Source organism: Phyllobates terribilis, unplaced genomic scaffold (genome assembly GCF_046119375.1).
Source record: "Phyllobates terribilis strain yellow unplaced genomic scaffold, ASM4611937v1 Scaffold_10__3_contigs__length_209671492, whole genome shotgun sequence".
In the NCBI taxonomy this organism is placed as follows: Eukaryota; Metazoa; Chordata; class Amphibia; order Anura; family Dendrobatidae; genus Phyllobates; species Phyllobates terribilis.
Genome location: NW_027362770.1, coordinates 115,914,299 through 115,929,209, shown reverse-complemented (window position 1 = coordinate 115,929,209; position 14,911 = coordinate 115,914,299).

Below are 14,911 nucleotides of genomic sequence, written 5' to 3'. Positions count from 1 at the left end.
GGGGGCAAAAAATAATAATAAAATATTACTTGCGGTCTGCTATAAGCCACCCAATATAACAGAGGAGAATGAGAAACTGCTATTAGGACAAATAGACAAAGTAGCAAAACATAATGAGGTGATTGTAATGGGGGACTTCAACTACCCGGATATTGACTGGGAAACAGAAACCTGTAGATCGCAGAAAGGAAAAAGTTTCTTGACAAATATCAAGGATAATTATCTCTCCCAACTAGTACAGGAACCAACGAGAGGGAAGGCAGTGTTGGACTTAATATTGACTAATAGGCCTGATAGAATAACTGAGGTACAGATAGGGGGGCACCTAGGTAATAGCGATCATAATATTATCAATTTCAAAATGCCCTTCAGTAGGGTTATCAATAAGGGAACAACTAAAACATTAAACTTTAGGAGGGCGAAGTTTGATCAGCTGAAAGAAAACCTTCAACTTATAGACTGGGACATAGTTCTTAATCAAGGAAATACGAATAGTAAATGGGAAACCTTCAAAAGAATTCTGAATGCTCAGTGCGAGAGGTATATACCGTATGGGAATAAAAGGGCCAGAAATAAGAGGAAACCAATATGGTTGAATAAGAACGTAAAAGGGGCGTTAAATAGCAAAAAAGAGGCATTCAAGAGATTAAAACAGGAAAACAGCAAGGAGGCACTAATGTGTTACAAGGAAAAAACGAGAACCTGCAAAAAACAAATAAAAATAGCAAAGGAGGAAACAGAGAGACGTATTGCTAGGGAAAGTAGATCAAATCCCAAACTGTTCTTTACGTATATAAATAGTAAAAGGATAAAATCGAATAATATTGGACCGATAAAAAGTGATGAAGGCAAAATCATAGAGAAAGATGAGGATAAAGCTAATCTATTAAATAAATTTTTTTCGTCAACTTTCACAAAGGAAAAAGAACTAACAGGCGAAATGAGAAGTGACAAGCTTAATCCTCCACTAAGTATGACAAATATAACCCAAGCTGGGGTACAGAAACGCCTCAGTAACATTAAAATAAACAAATCACCAGGACCTGATGGCATACACCCACGGGTACTAAGGGAACTAAGTAATGTGATAGACAGACCGTTATATCTTATATTTAAGGACTCTGTTGAGACTGGGTCTGTATCACTTGATTGGCGACAGGCGAATGTAGTGCCAATATTCAAAAAGGGAGCAAAAAGTAACACCGGAAACTATCGGCCCGTGAGTCTGACGTCCGTTGTGGGCAAAATTTTTGAAGGCTTTATTAATGAGGCAATCATGGAGCATCTTGATGCTAATAATCTATTAACCCCGAACCAACATGGATTCATGAGGAATCGCTCCTGCCAAACAAACCTGATTGACTTCTACGAGGAGGTTAGCTCTCGAGTAGATCAGGGGGAACCAGTGGATGTCGTGTATCTCGACTTCTCAAAAGCGTTCGATAGCGTGCCACATAATAGGTTGGTATACAAAATGAGAATGATGGGGCTGGGCGAAAATGTCTGCAAGTGGGTAGCTAACTGGCTAAAGGATAGAAGGCAGAGGGTGGTTATAAATGGAATATACTCAGATTGGGTAAGCGTCACTAGTGGGGTACCACAGGGGTCTGTACTAGGCCCAATGTTATTTAATATCTTTATTAACGACATAGTCAACGGGATAAATAGTAAAATATCAATATTTGCAGATGACACAAAGTTATGTAAAACAATTAATACAAAAGAGGATAGTGAAGACCTACAGAGGGATTTGGATAAGCTGGGTAGGTGGAGCATTAAATGGCAAATGAGGTTTAACGAGGAGAAATGTAAGGTCATACATATGGGAAGGAAAAATGGAAGTCACCAGTACTCACTGAATGGGAAATCATTGGGGAATTCAGAGATGGAGAAGGACTTGGGCATCTTGATTGATAGCAAACTAAATTGGAGTGCCCAAAGTCAGGCCGCTGCTGTAAGGGCAAACAGGGTAATGGGATGTATCAGAAGAGGTATAGCTGCAAAGGATGAGAACATTGTTCTTCCACTGTACAAAGCACTGGTCAGACCACACTTGGAATACTGTGCTCAGTTATGGGCCCCAATATATAGAAAGGATATAAATGAGCTTGAAAAGGTACAAAGGAGGGCAACAAAATTAATAAGGGGAATGGAGGGACTGCAATACCCAGAGAGGTTGGCAAAACTAGGACTATTCAGCCTGGAAAAGAGAAGGTTGAGGGGGGACATAATAAATGTGTACAAATATGTTAGGGGACAGTATAGAGACCTTGCCCGGGATTTGTTCAAAAGGAGGGATATTACGGTAACAAGAGGGCACTCACTAAGACTGGAAGAGAAAAGGTTTCAGCACCAGCATAGGAAGGGGTTCTTTACGGTAAGAGCAGTGAGAATATGGAATTCACTGAGTGAGGAGACGGTAATGTCGGATTCACTAAACCAGTTCAAGCGGGGACTGGATGCTTTTCTAGATACCAGGCAGATTTCTGCATATACCTAAAAATAAAATAAAATAGTAGGTTGACACAGGGATTTATTCTGACTGCTGGTTTCAGAGTCGGGAGGGAATTTTTCCTCAGGTGAAGATTGGCCAAATCATTTGGGGTTTTTGCCCTCCTCTGGATCAACTTTAGCAATTACAGAACTAACAGGTCGAACTTGATGGACGCAAGTCTTTATTCGGCTTTACTTACTACTACTACTACCACTTAAAGGAGCACTTGATATCCATTGAAGCACCTGCTGTTTTTGTGCCTCATCTGGAATTTGTAGCGATTGGCGTGGCCGTAAGAAAGGGATCTTATCACATTGGCCGCTAAAAGAAGTAGACATTTTAGTTTGGCTGGAAGATGGTCTTTCTTCTGCAGATGTTACTGTTGCTTTAACACCTACCCCACGGACACAACCATTTTTCCCCTTCCCATCACGCCTATTCACCTTTCCACCAGCAGCAGGCCTTTTTCCACTCATTTTGGTGGTTAACTAATTCACAACTCTGGAGTTGTTTGCACAAAAAAACAATGGATGGGCACCGAGCAGAGCTGAGTGGCCAAACTGTGGTATTAGGCCAAAACTACTGGCTGGGTTAGATGCAGAAAAAAATTATATTCAATTTGCAACCTGATGGAGGTCAGTATAGATGGACTAATAGAACAAGTCCCACACACAGCTAGAAGCCCAAATATTTTTTCAGAGGTAGATGCAGAAAAAAAAATATTCAGTTTGCAACCTGATGGAGGTCAGTATAGATGGACTAATAGAGAAAGTCCAACACACTGCTAGAAGGCCAAATATTTTTTCAGAGCTAGATGCAGACAAAAAATTATTTTGAATTTGCAACCTGATGGAGGTCAGTATAGGTGGACTAATAGAACAAGTCCCACACACTGCTAGAAGGCCAAATATTTTTTCAGAGCTAGATGCAGAAAAAAATTATATTCCGTTTGCAACCTGATGGAGGTCAGTATAGATGGACTAATAGAGAAAGTCCCACACACTGCTAGAAGGCCAAATATTTTTTCAGAGCTAGAAGCAGAAAAAAATTATATTCAGTTTGCAACCTGATGGAGGTCAGTATAGATGGACTAATAGAGAAAGTCCGACACACTGCTAGAAGGCCAAATATTTTTTCAGAGCTAGATGCAGAAAAAAATTATATTCAGTTTGCAACCTGATGGAGTTCTGTATAGATGGATTAATAGAACAAGTCCCACACACAGCTAGAAGCCCAATATTTTTTCAGAGGTAGATGCAGAAAAAAATATATGAAGTTTGCAACCTGATGGAGGTCAGTATAGATGGACTAATACAACAAGTCCCACACACAGCTAGAAGCCCAATATTTTTTCAGAGCTAGATGCAGAAAAAAATTATATTCAATTTGCAACCTGATGGAGGTCAGTATAGATGGAGTAATAGAACAAGTCCCACACACAGCTAGAAGCCCAAATATTTTTTCAGAGGTAGATGCAGAAAAAAATTATATTCAGTTTGCAACCTGATGGAGGTCTGTATAGATGGATTAATAGAACAAGTCCCGCACACAGCTACAAGCCCAATATTTTTTCAGAGGTAGATGCAGAAAAAAATATATTCAGTTTGCAACCTGATGGAGGTCAGTATAGATGGACTAATAGAGAAAGTCCCACACACTGCTTGAAGGCCAAATATTTTTTCAGAGCTAGATGCAGAAAAAAATTATATTCAGTTTGCAACCTGATGGAGGTCTGTATAGATGGATTAATAGAACAAGTCCCACACACAGCTAGAAGTCCAATATTTTTTCAGAGGTAGATGCAGAAAAAAATATATTCAGTTTGCAACCTGATGGAGGTCAGTATAGATGGACTAATACAACAAGTCCCACACACAGCTAGAAGCCCAATATTTTTTCAGAGCTAGATGCAGAAAAAAATTATATTCAATTTGCAACCTGATGGAGGTCAGTATAGATGGAGTAATAGAACAAGTCCCACACACAGCTAGAAGCCCAAATATTTTTTCAGAGCTAGATGCAGATAAAAATTATTTTTAATTTGCAACCTGATGGAGGTCAGTATAGATGGACTAATAGAGAAAGTCCAACACACTGCTAGAAGGCCAAATATTTTTTCAGAGCTAGATGCAGACAAAAAATGATATTCAGTTTGCAACCTGATGGAGTTCTGTATAGATGGATTAATAGAACAAGTCCCACACACAGCTAGAAGCCCAATATTTTTTCAGAGGTAGATGCAGAAAAAAATATATTAAGTTTGCAACCTGATGGAGGTCAGTATAGATGGACTAATACAACAAGTCCCACACACAGCTAGAAGCCCAATATTTTTTCAGAGCTAGATGCAGAAAAAAATTATATTCAATTTGCAACCTGATGGAGGTCAGTATAGATGGAGTAATAGAACAAGTCCCACACACAGCTAGAAGCCCAAATATTTTTTCAGAGGTAGATGCAGAAAAAAATTATATTCAGTTTGCAACCTGATGGAGGTCTGTATAGATGGATTAATAGAACAAGTCCCGCACACAGCTACAAGCCCAATATTTTTTCAGAGGTAGATGCAGAAAAAAATATATTCAGTTTGCATCCTGATGGAGGTCAGTATAGATGGACTAATAGAGAAAGTCCCACACACTGCTTGAAGGCCAAATATTTTTTCAGAGGTAGATGCAGAAAAAAAATATATTCAGTTTGCAACCTGATGGAGGTCAGTATAGATGGACTAATACAACAAGTCCCACACACAGCTAGAAGCCCAATATTTTTTCAGAGCTAGATGCAGAAAAAAATTATATTCAATTTGCAACCTGATGGAGGTCAGTATAGATGGAGTAATAGAACAAGTCCCACACACAGCTAGAAGCCCAAATATTTTTTCAGAGCTAGATGCAGATAAAAATTATTTTTAATTTGCAACCTGATGGAGGTCAGTATAGATGGACTAATAGAACAAGTCCCACACACTGCTAGAAGGCCAAATATTTTTTCAGAGCTAGATGCAGAAAAAAATTATATTCAGTTTGCAACCTGATGGAGGTCAGTATAGATGGATTAATAGAACAAGTCCCACACACAGCTAGAAGCCCAATATTTTTTCAGAGGTAGATGCAGAAAAAAATATATTCAGTTTGCAACCTGATGGAGGTCAGTATAGATGGACTAATACAACAAGTCCCACACACAGCTAGAAGCCCAATATTTTTTCAGAGCTAGATGCAGAAAAAAATTATATTCAATTTGCAACCTGATGGAGGTCAGTATAGATGGACTAATAGAGAAAGTCCCACACACTGCTAGAAGGCCAAATATTTTTTCAGAGCTAGATGCAGAAAAAAATTATATTCAGTTTGCAACCTGATGGAGGTCTGTATAGATGGATTAATAGAACAAGTCCCACACACAGCTAGAAGCCCAATATTTTTTCAGAGGTAGATGCAGAAAAAAATATATTCAGTTTGCAACCTGATGGAGGTCAGTATAGATGGACTAATACAACAAGTCCCACACACAGCTAGAAGCCCAATATTTTTTCAGAGCTAGATGCAGAAAAAAATTATATTCAATTTGCAACCTGATGGAGGTCAGTATAGATGGCGTAATAGAACAAGTCCCACACACAGCTAGAAGCCCAAATATTTTTTCAGAGGTAGATGCAGAAAAAAATTATATTCAGTTTGCAACCTGATGGAGGTCTGTATAGATGGATTAATAGAACAAGTCCCACACACAGCTACAATCCCAATATTTTTTCAGAGGTAGATGCAGAAAAAAATATATTCAGTTTGCAACCTGATGGAGGTCAGTATAGATGGACTAATAGAGAAAGTCCCACACACTGCTAGAAGGCCAAATATTTTTTCAGAGCTAGATGCAGAAAAAAATTATATTCAATTTGCAACCTGATGGAGGTCAGTACAGATGGACTAATAGAATGATGCTATGCCCAAAAGATTTTACTTCACTAGGTGCAGTAAAAAAATTGGTATTCTATACACAGGTGGTATATCTTGCAACACAGATAGGCTACTCCACTGACTAACACACTCTGCAATAGGCCAAAAAGGATTAGCTTTGCTAGATTCAGCCAAATGCTGTGAAAAAAACTTGCACAGCACTGGCACAGACCTGCCTGGCAAAAACTGATAGGAACTGATGTAACCTAGTCCTGAAAAGAACTCCAATTACAATTAGTCTTTACTCCCACAACCTATCTATTTAAGAGCACAGACCTGCCTGGTAAAAGTAGTTGGAAATGCTGTAACCTAGTCCTTAAAAGGACTGCAATCACAACTATTCCCTACTCCCAAGCTATCTGTAGATTTGTGCGAAAATTGGCTTGAAATTAACAAGGTATAGCGCACACAGCAACAGCGGTGCCGTCTAACACGCAGCTGAAGCAGTGAGAAAATGGTGGCGACGGGGAAAACGGCTTGGTCTTATAGGGCAAGGACATGTGACATACACTGCCAATGACACATGCCCTTGCTTGTGTGAAAAAAAGCACTTCGCTCCGTGTGTGCGCTGCTGATAGGCTGACAGATTGCACCTCCCCACTGTAAATGCGGGAAAGAGAAAAAAAAATGGAGATCTTCATTATTCCTGCAGAGATCCATCCCCTGCCCCTCCCCCCACCCCGCTGTACACTCAAACTGCGTATTAACATTAATTTTCATCATTACTGAGAAAAAATCCAGTTATGATTTTGGTGCACGAACAGTTATCGAACATAACCTCGAACAGCCGAATTTTTCTCAAATTGTTCGTGTTCGCCGAACGGCTCGAACACCGCCCAAAACTGCTCGAATTTGAGATTAACGAACAGTTCGAGTAGAACAACGCTCATCTCTACTGATAAGCGCATCCGCCTGTCAAAATGCTGACAGGCTGTCTCTTATAAAAATGAACAAGGGCTGGATTGGGCCAGTCATCTCAACATCAACGAATGATAGCAGCGTAACATAAACTCAAATCCAGTGTCTTTTCTTGGGAGGTGTATTCCCATGCACCTTTTCACACCCACACATAGGTATACGCTTCCTGATTTTGGCTATTTGCTCTTGTCCTCCTCCTTCTCCTCATCCTCCACCACCATATCACCAGGGTGACCATGGTCCGTGATGCAACACCCACATAATTTTTTTTAAGGGTGTGTGCTATACTCCTAAAGAAAAATTTGTATACAGTATTTTCATGTATACCCCCAGGGGTAACTGTTTGTCAGCCCATACACTTAGTGCATGGGCATTACAAGTATAGGAGGCCCGCTCCTTTCTAATGGGAAAATTTTTTTGAGGACCTCCTCCAAGTCTCTTCCAAGGGTCATTTTAGCGCCCCCAAATTTTTGGCAGCCCTTGCATTCACTGCATAGGCCAACACTATGGGAGACTCTCTCCTTTCTAATGGGAATTTGTCGTTACTGTGGCCCTGCTCTATGTGTCTTTAAATTCTTAGTGGGGTTTTTCCTAAAATTGGTCAGCCGTTGCACTCACTGCATACCCTATAACTGTATAGCAGACCCTCTCCTTTCTAATGGGAACATGTCGTACCTTGTTACTGTGGCCCTGCTCTGTGTGTCTTTAAATTCTTAGTGGGGTTTTTCCTAAAATTGGTCAGCCTTTGGACTCACTGCATACCCTATAACAATATAGCAGACTCTCTCCTTTCTAATGGGAACATTTCATACCTTGTTACTGTGGCTCTGCTATAGGTGTCTTTAAATTCTTAGTGGGGTCTTTCCCAAATTTTGGCAGCCCTTGCAGTCAAAGCATGGGCATTACCACTTTAGGAGACCCGCTCCTTTATAATGGGAACATTTTTTTTACTGAGACCCTCCTCTATGTCTCTTCAAAGGGGTATTGGGTTGCATCTAAATTTTTAGCAGCCCTTGCAGTCACTGTACACGCAAAAACAGTATAGGAGACCCACTTGTTAATAATGGGAACAACAAAGCATAGCCGGCTGATGGCTCTCTGACAATAGCTAGGGCCGACTGCTGGCCTTTTAAGAATACTAAGGGCCATCTGATGTCCCTATAAAAATAGGCTTTATCACTTTCAGAGTCCATCCATTATAAATAAAAAAGGATGTGTCTGATGATGTGTCACACACCACATTGCCAGATAAAGTTGTAAAATGTTAAAATGACATTTCCGGGTGAATGCATTTGTCTTAAAAAATAACATTAAAAAAAAAACAAAACAATAGGATCTTTCTTTAGTATAAAAACCAATGTCACCAATTTAACCTCAATGTAATCACATTGTTCAGCTCATGCACCTCCTCCTCCATCTCCGAAATGACCACATCAGTCACAAGCTGACAGCACTGCCACACTGCCTTGGCCAAGCGGCAACAGGCTGTTCTGAAGATAACATGCTTAATGCTTAATTGACAAACCGCCCAGCGCTGCAGAGTTGTTGAAAGCTGTAATAAAGCAGCCTGATCTGTGGCTCTCACCGCTGAACATACAGCCAGGCATGGTCGTATGTGACAATGGGCGGAACCTGATGACGGAGAAATGACAGCCAGGGTATGTATGGTTTCCCTCTATGCCAGTCCTTTCACCGAGCTAAAGAATATGGCTGTGGTGAAATACAACTCCCACTGAGAAGCTGTTTCAGATTGAAAAACATTGTGCCCACCAGAGGATTTGATTCTGAGAGCTAACCTTTCTCACCCGCTCAAGAGTCCCATAGCAGCTGCAAAGTTAGCGCTATCATGAACTCTCCTGAGGTAGAAGCCAAGGCACACAAGAGGATTCTCTGGTGGGACCATCCAACCTTGCCGAGAAGCAGTCCTTGCTAAGAAAAGTGTGTGGGAAGGTTCCCGGACTCTCTATGGCTGCTTTTTTACTGAGGAGGAAACACATGCAAACATGGGGAGAACATACAAAGTCCTTGCAGATGTTGTCCTTGCTGGATTTTGAACCCAGGATCCCAGCGTTGAAAGGCTTCAGTGCTAACCACTGATCCAATGTGCTGCCGTTCACCCTCTAATATTTAACAGGCTGGAGAAACTTGCACCTACTGCCACTCTAGCTTCAGCTCCTCCTATTTTTGGGCAGCCACTCAGTCTACCAAATAAAATTCCTGAGAGGAAATTGGGGATGGCTTCGCTACTGGTACTGGGGGCAGTGCTAATACCATAGTTTGCTGGAAATATTCCAGGCTGGTAGGAGGCAAGCAAATTCCCGCAGAAAAATACCAGCAGTAATGTTCAGGCCACATTTCAAGAGCAAGCAGCTTTAGAGGACTTCCTGGGAGAAATGAAACGCAGGGTAGATACGGTTTCCCTCTATACCAGTCCTTTCACAGAGCTAAATACAACTCTCAGCAAAAAAAGTTGTGGACTGGCTCCGTACCGTCCCTGGCCACATTCACCTGTCCACGTGTCTGTGGTTAGGTTGTACTTCCAATTAAGTGCACTGGGGAGGGCACGGGTAATGTTTTCGGACCCGCGCTTGTGGAAGGCGGAGGTGATACCGGGAAATATAGTGGCGGCTGGGGACCGAGTATGGACACCCGGCCGCCGCCGGCATGAGGTTGTGAAAAGCTTCCGCCTCCACGAGCTTAAAAGGCCATATTTCAAGTGCAAAGAGCTGCCCAGAAATCTGGCAGTTTAGTGTTGCGGCCTGTGGGTGGGTGGATGGCTGGCTGCATACTTGAACTTGCATTCCAAGTAACAGAAAACTAAGCAGATGGTGGCCTCTATCATCATCTTGGTCTAACCTTGGCACTATGAACTCTCCTGAAGGAGAAGCCAGGGCCCGGAGGAGTCTACGGTTCTCTGGTGGGCCCATCCAACCCTGCCGAAAAGCAGCCCTGGCTAAGAAAAGTGTGGGGGAAGGTTCCTGGAAACTCTATGGCTGCTTTTTTAATGTGGATCGGCCATGCTTATGTATGTTATTTCTAAAAACCCATTACAGATCAGGCCATTGTCCAACTCTGTATTCAAGAAATTAAATGCGCAAAGAAAGATGTGTGTGTGTCAAAGCACCACCGACAAGTGCAAGTTGATGTTGGACGGGCTGCCATTGCTTCTGCAACAAGCTCAATTACAGGACTTCCTGGGAGAAATGACACGCAGGGTAAATACGGTTTCCCTCTATGCAAGTCCTTTCACCGAGCTAAATACAACTCTCAGCAAAAAAAAGTTGTGGACTGGCTCCGTACCGTCCCTGGCCACATTCATCTGTCCACGTGTTTGTGGCTAGGCGGTCCTTCCCAGTAAGTGGACTGGGGAGGTCACGGGTACTGTTGTGGGACCCGTGCTGGTGGAAGGCCGAGGCGATACCGGGAAATATACAGTAGTGGCGGCTGGCGACCGAGTATGCACACCCGGCCGCCGCCGCCATGAGGTTATGAAAAGCTTCCGCCTCCACCAGCCTAAAAGGCCACATTTCAAGTGCAAGCAGCTGTCAAAAATATGTCAGTATAGTATTGCAGACTGTGGGTGGGTTGGTGGCTGGCTCCATACTTGCGCTTGCATTCCAAGGAATGTGGTAGGGACAACTGAATGCTGCACTGGGACAAGGACGTGGACGGTGATTGTCTGCAATGACAGATGCATGGCGGGAGGCATCTGCGCATGCGCCAAGGATCACTTGTGATGGGCACACTTTTAGGCAGTGATCTGGGAGCCAGAAATGCTTTCAGAGGTCTTTCCCATGCTGTTCCCATGTCTTTTCAGCACGATATGCATGTGTCTGATGATGTGTCACACACCACATGGCCAGATAAGGTTGTAAAATGTTAAAATGACATTTCCTGGTGAATGCATTTGTCTTGGTTGAAAGCAATTCACAAGTGCAAAAACGCATCAAAAATGCTACGTGTGAACATAGCCCAAGTTGTGGAGGAGTATTTTTGTTTTTGGTTATTTATTTTGCCTTATATACAAGTCATTACCCTGGAAAGGATGTTCCTTAACATATTTCCCAGGAAAATCCATTTTGGTTTCGTTTTTGTATGTTTTATTGTGAGTCCGTAAAAGTGGTCTAATACTCTGACCACGTTACTTCCAGTGATCTGGGAGTCAGAGATGTTTCCAGGGGTCTTCCCCATGCTGTTCTCATGTCATTTGAGCACTGTTCCCATCGATTTTGGGCAATTTTTAGGCCCTCTGCAGACAGCAGGGTGGAGCCACCTGAAAAAGTCCCATAGACTTACATTGGGCTCGTTGCTCGGGTCGAGCGCCCGATTATTCCAATTTGCTCAACCCGATCAATGAGTTCCCGACCATTTTAGTGCTCGCTCATCACTATAGGGCATGCCTGAATTTGTTGGAATTGTTGCTTAAAATTTAGAATATTTAACAATTTGGAACTTTTGGCAAATGTAAGCTATTCTTCCAGTAAAACCCAATAAACATGTTTAACTGTCAATAGGTAGTCATGTCCCTGGTACCATTCATATTAATCAACAGAAATGTATATAAAGGTGCAAAAACTACAATAGCAATAAATAAGCATCTGAGTTTACTGTACATACATACTATGACATAAAATATACTAAAAGAAGCATATCAGACATGTTAACTTTTTCTAACAGTGCATTTTATACATTCCATTTGTTGTATTTACATTTGTAATTTGTCTTTTACGTGTTGCTTTAGCAGCAAAAATAGTATTCCCAGCACATATACTGCATTGATGTATTCACTGATAGAAGAAGTGTAAGTACAGTTTTTGCATAAAGTGAAAAATATATCTTTGCTAGCTAAAGAAGAAATTGTAGATAGCCGTTTAGTACAAAACCGAGGGGTTAAATGAATGGTCGAATAGAGAATAGGCTCCGTGCCACTGAACATGAGTGTGCATGAATTTCTTATTTTTCATATTCGTGATTTTGATCATGTCTGAGCAGGGGAATATAGCAGAGAATTCATTATGAAAAGTATAACATTGGATAGGCCTGATCTGGCAGCGACTTGTTGCATTCAATTAATAGGATTTCACATCTGTTAAACAGCAAAACAAATGCTTATTCTGTAGTTGTAATTGCTTTAAATCACAGAGCCACGAGAGGCCACGCCTATGGCATGTTGAAAGAACTTAAGAGTGAAAGACATAATAAAAAAAAAAACTGTACACCATATTAAGATAAATGAAGACTATGAAAAACGTATAGATGCTTGCATCTCTAAATCCATGTCACTGTGACATGTCAGAAGTTTGTTAAGATGATAACTAAGAATCTTATTTTCTGTTATGAAATTCTGCTTAGCCGCAGCAGAACGGTGGATAAAATTTGGCTGACCGGGACAAGGCCCATTTATTTTTTTATTAAAATAATGGGTATGTTTCCAGTTCTGAAATATCTCCTACATAGTTTAAAGGGAACCTGTCACCAGATTCCTTAAAGGGAACCTGTCACCAGTTTCTGAGCCTCTGAACAAATGTCACCACCTTTATTTGCTCCAGTACTTCATGCCAAAAAAAGTTTATCATCTCCTGACTCCCCCTCTATGCCTCCAAAAATACCATTTTAATTGCTCCTGTGCTCTATGTAAATGAGGATGGGCGTTACTCATGGCGGCATCTCCTCTCTGCTCCCAATCGCCATCCTCCGGCTTTCATTAATACCAATGACGTATCCTGCGTCATCCATATATCGAAACAAAAACTTACGCCTCCACAGTAGTTTCACAGGCTCGCACTGTCATACTACTGCAGGTAGAGCATAAAACGTCAATGCACAAGAACCGAGTGACATCGTTCCAGTAATTTCCAGTGGCAGGAAAAAAGAAACAATGAGGGAGAAAGTTTCCGCTACATTGGAGCCCAAATTTAGTCACTCGACACCTGCGCAGTGATGTTTTATGCTCTGCCCACAGTAGAGAAGAAATATTTGCTTGCATGGGCCTGCAAGGCTACTGCACAGGTGTGAGATTTTGCTTCGCTATGCGGATGACGTGGGATGCATCATCCATGGCAATCAAAGCCAGAGAATGGTGATTAGGAGCAGAGAGGAGGCACAGATGCCGCATCGAGGATGCCCATTTACATTCAGTGCAATTAAAATGGTATTTTTGGGGGTATACAGGTGGTGTCAGAAGATGATAGACATGTTTGTGGAATGAAGTACAAAACTCAAAAACTGATGACTCGTTCCCTTTAATATCAAGGGGAGTAAAAATAAATTTACTTGTTGCAGATTATCAGGTGCAGTAATATCTACAGATGAGCAAATCGATTTGTGTATAACGATTTGTCCCAAAAATTTTGATTGACCAAAATTTTACAGAAATCAATTTGAGATTTGATTTGAGTCTCATGAAGATAGTAGTTGTGGCCGATGTAGAGATGAAATTATCATATTACAATTTTTCTCTGATTTCAGATGTCAAAAGAAAGATTTCGATTTATCTTATCCCTTTGTTTATGCAGAAGATAAGTCGTTGATAGCAGTATATGGCAGCAGCGATTACACCTTTCCCCATTATTTATTTTTGTCATTTTGTAGAAACTGAGATTAAAAGGTTTCTCAAATATAGTGGAAAAGCAGCCTGCATGCAGACATCAATACATGTAAAACACAACAAAATGATATATATACCGTATTTTTCTGACTGTAAGTCGCACCGGACCATAAGACGCACCCCAAATTTTGGGGTGGAAAATAGGAAAAAAATATTTTTTATAAGATGGGGGTCCATCTCTTTATATAGGTATCTTACCTGGGGGGCGTTGGAGCGAGGGTCACAGGAAGCAGGGTCCTTCAGGAAGCTGGCGGAAGTGGATGAATGCTGCGGACCCTGGATGCAAGAAGCCGGTGCTCCTGCAGCGGGGAGGTGTGGTGGTGGAGCAGGATCGCAGGGCCCTCAGTTCCCTCCCTCAGGAACCTGGCAGCTGCAGCAGAAGAGGTGAGATGCTGTTGGCCGGGGCCTGTGGTGGGGCCTAGGGCCTGTGGTGGGTGCTAGGGCCTGTGGTGGGGCCTGTGGTGGGGCTGGAGCCTGGCTAGCGCCTGTGGTGGGGCTGGAGCCTGGCTGGGGCCTGTGGACCAGATGGGGCCGGGTCCCGGGCCTGTGAGCGGTATGCGCTGCTGTCCGGTGGCGCGGGTGTGCAGCAGTGCGGCAGAGTGGTGGTGGGTGCTGCGGTGCGGCTCTCCGGTGGCCGCGGCCATATTTGTGAGGCTGTGATCCACAGAAAAATGGCCGCCCGAGCTCCCAGATTGCGCATGCCCTGGTTCGGGCGGCCATTTTCCTGTAGATCACTATGCTCCCACCGCCCCTCTGCCTCGCCACCGCAGCGCTGCAAATCCACTCTGCCTCGCCACCGCACAGCCGCTCTGCCTTGCCGCAGCAGCCACCACTGCTCTGCTGCGCCACAGCAGCCACCGCCGCTCTGCTGCATCGGCCCTGCGATTTCGCTATACCACCACTGCAAGTATCTGGTAAGGTTCGAGCCATAAG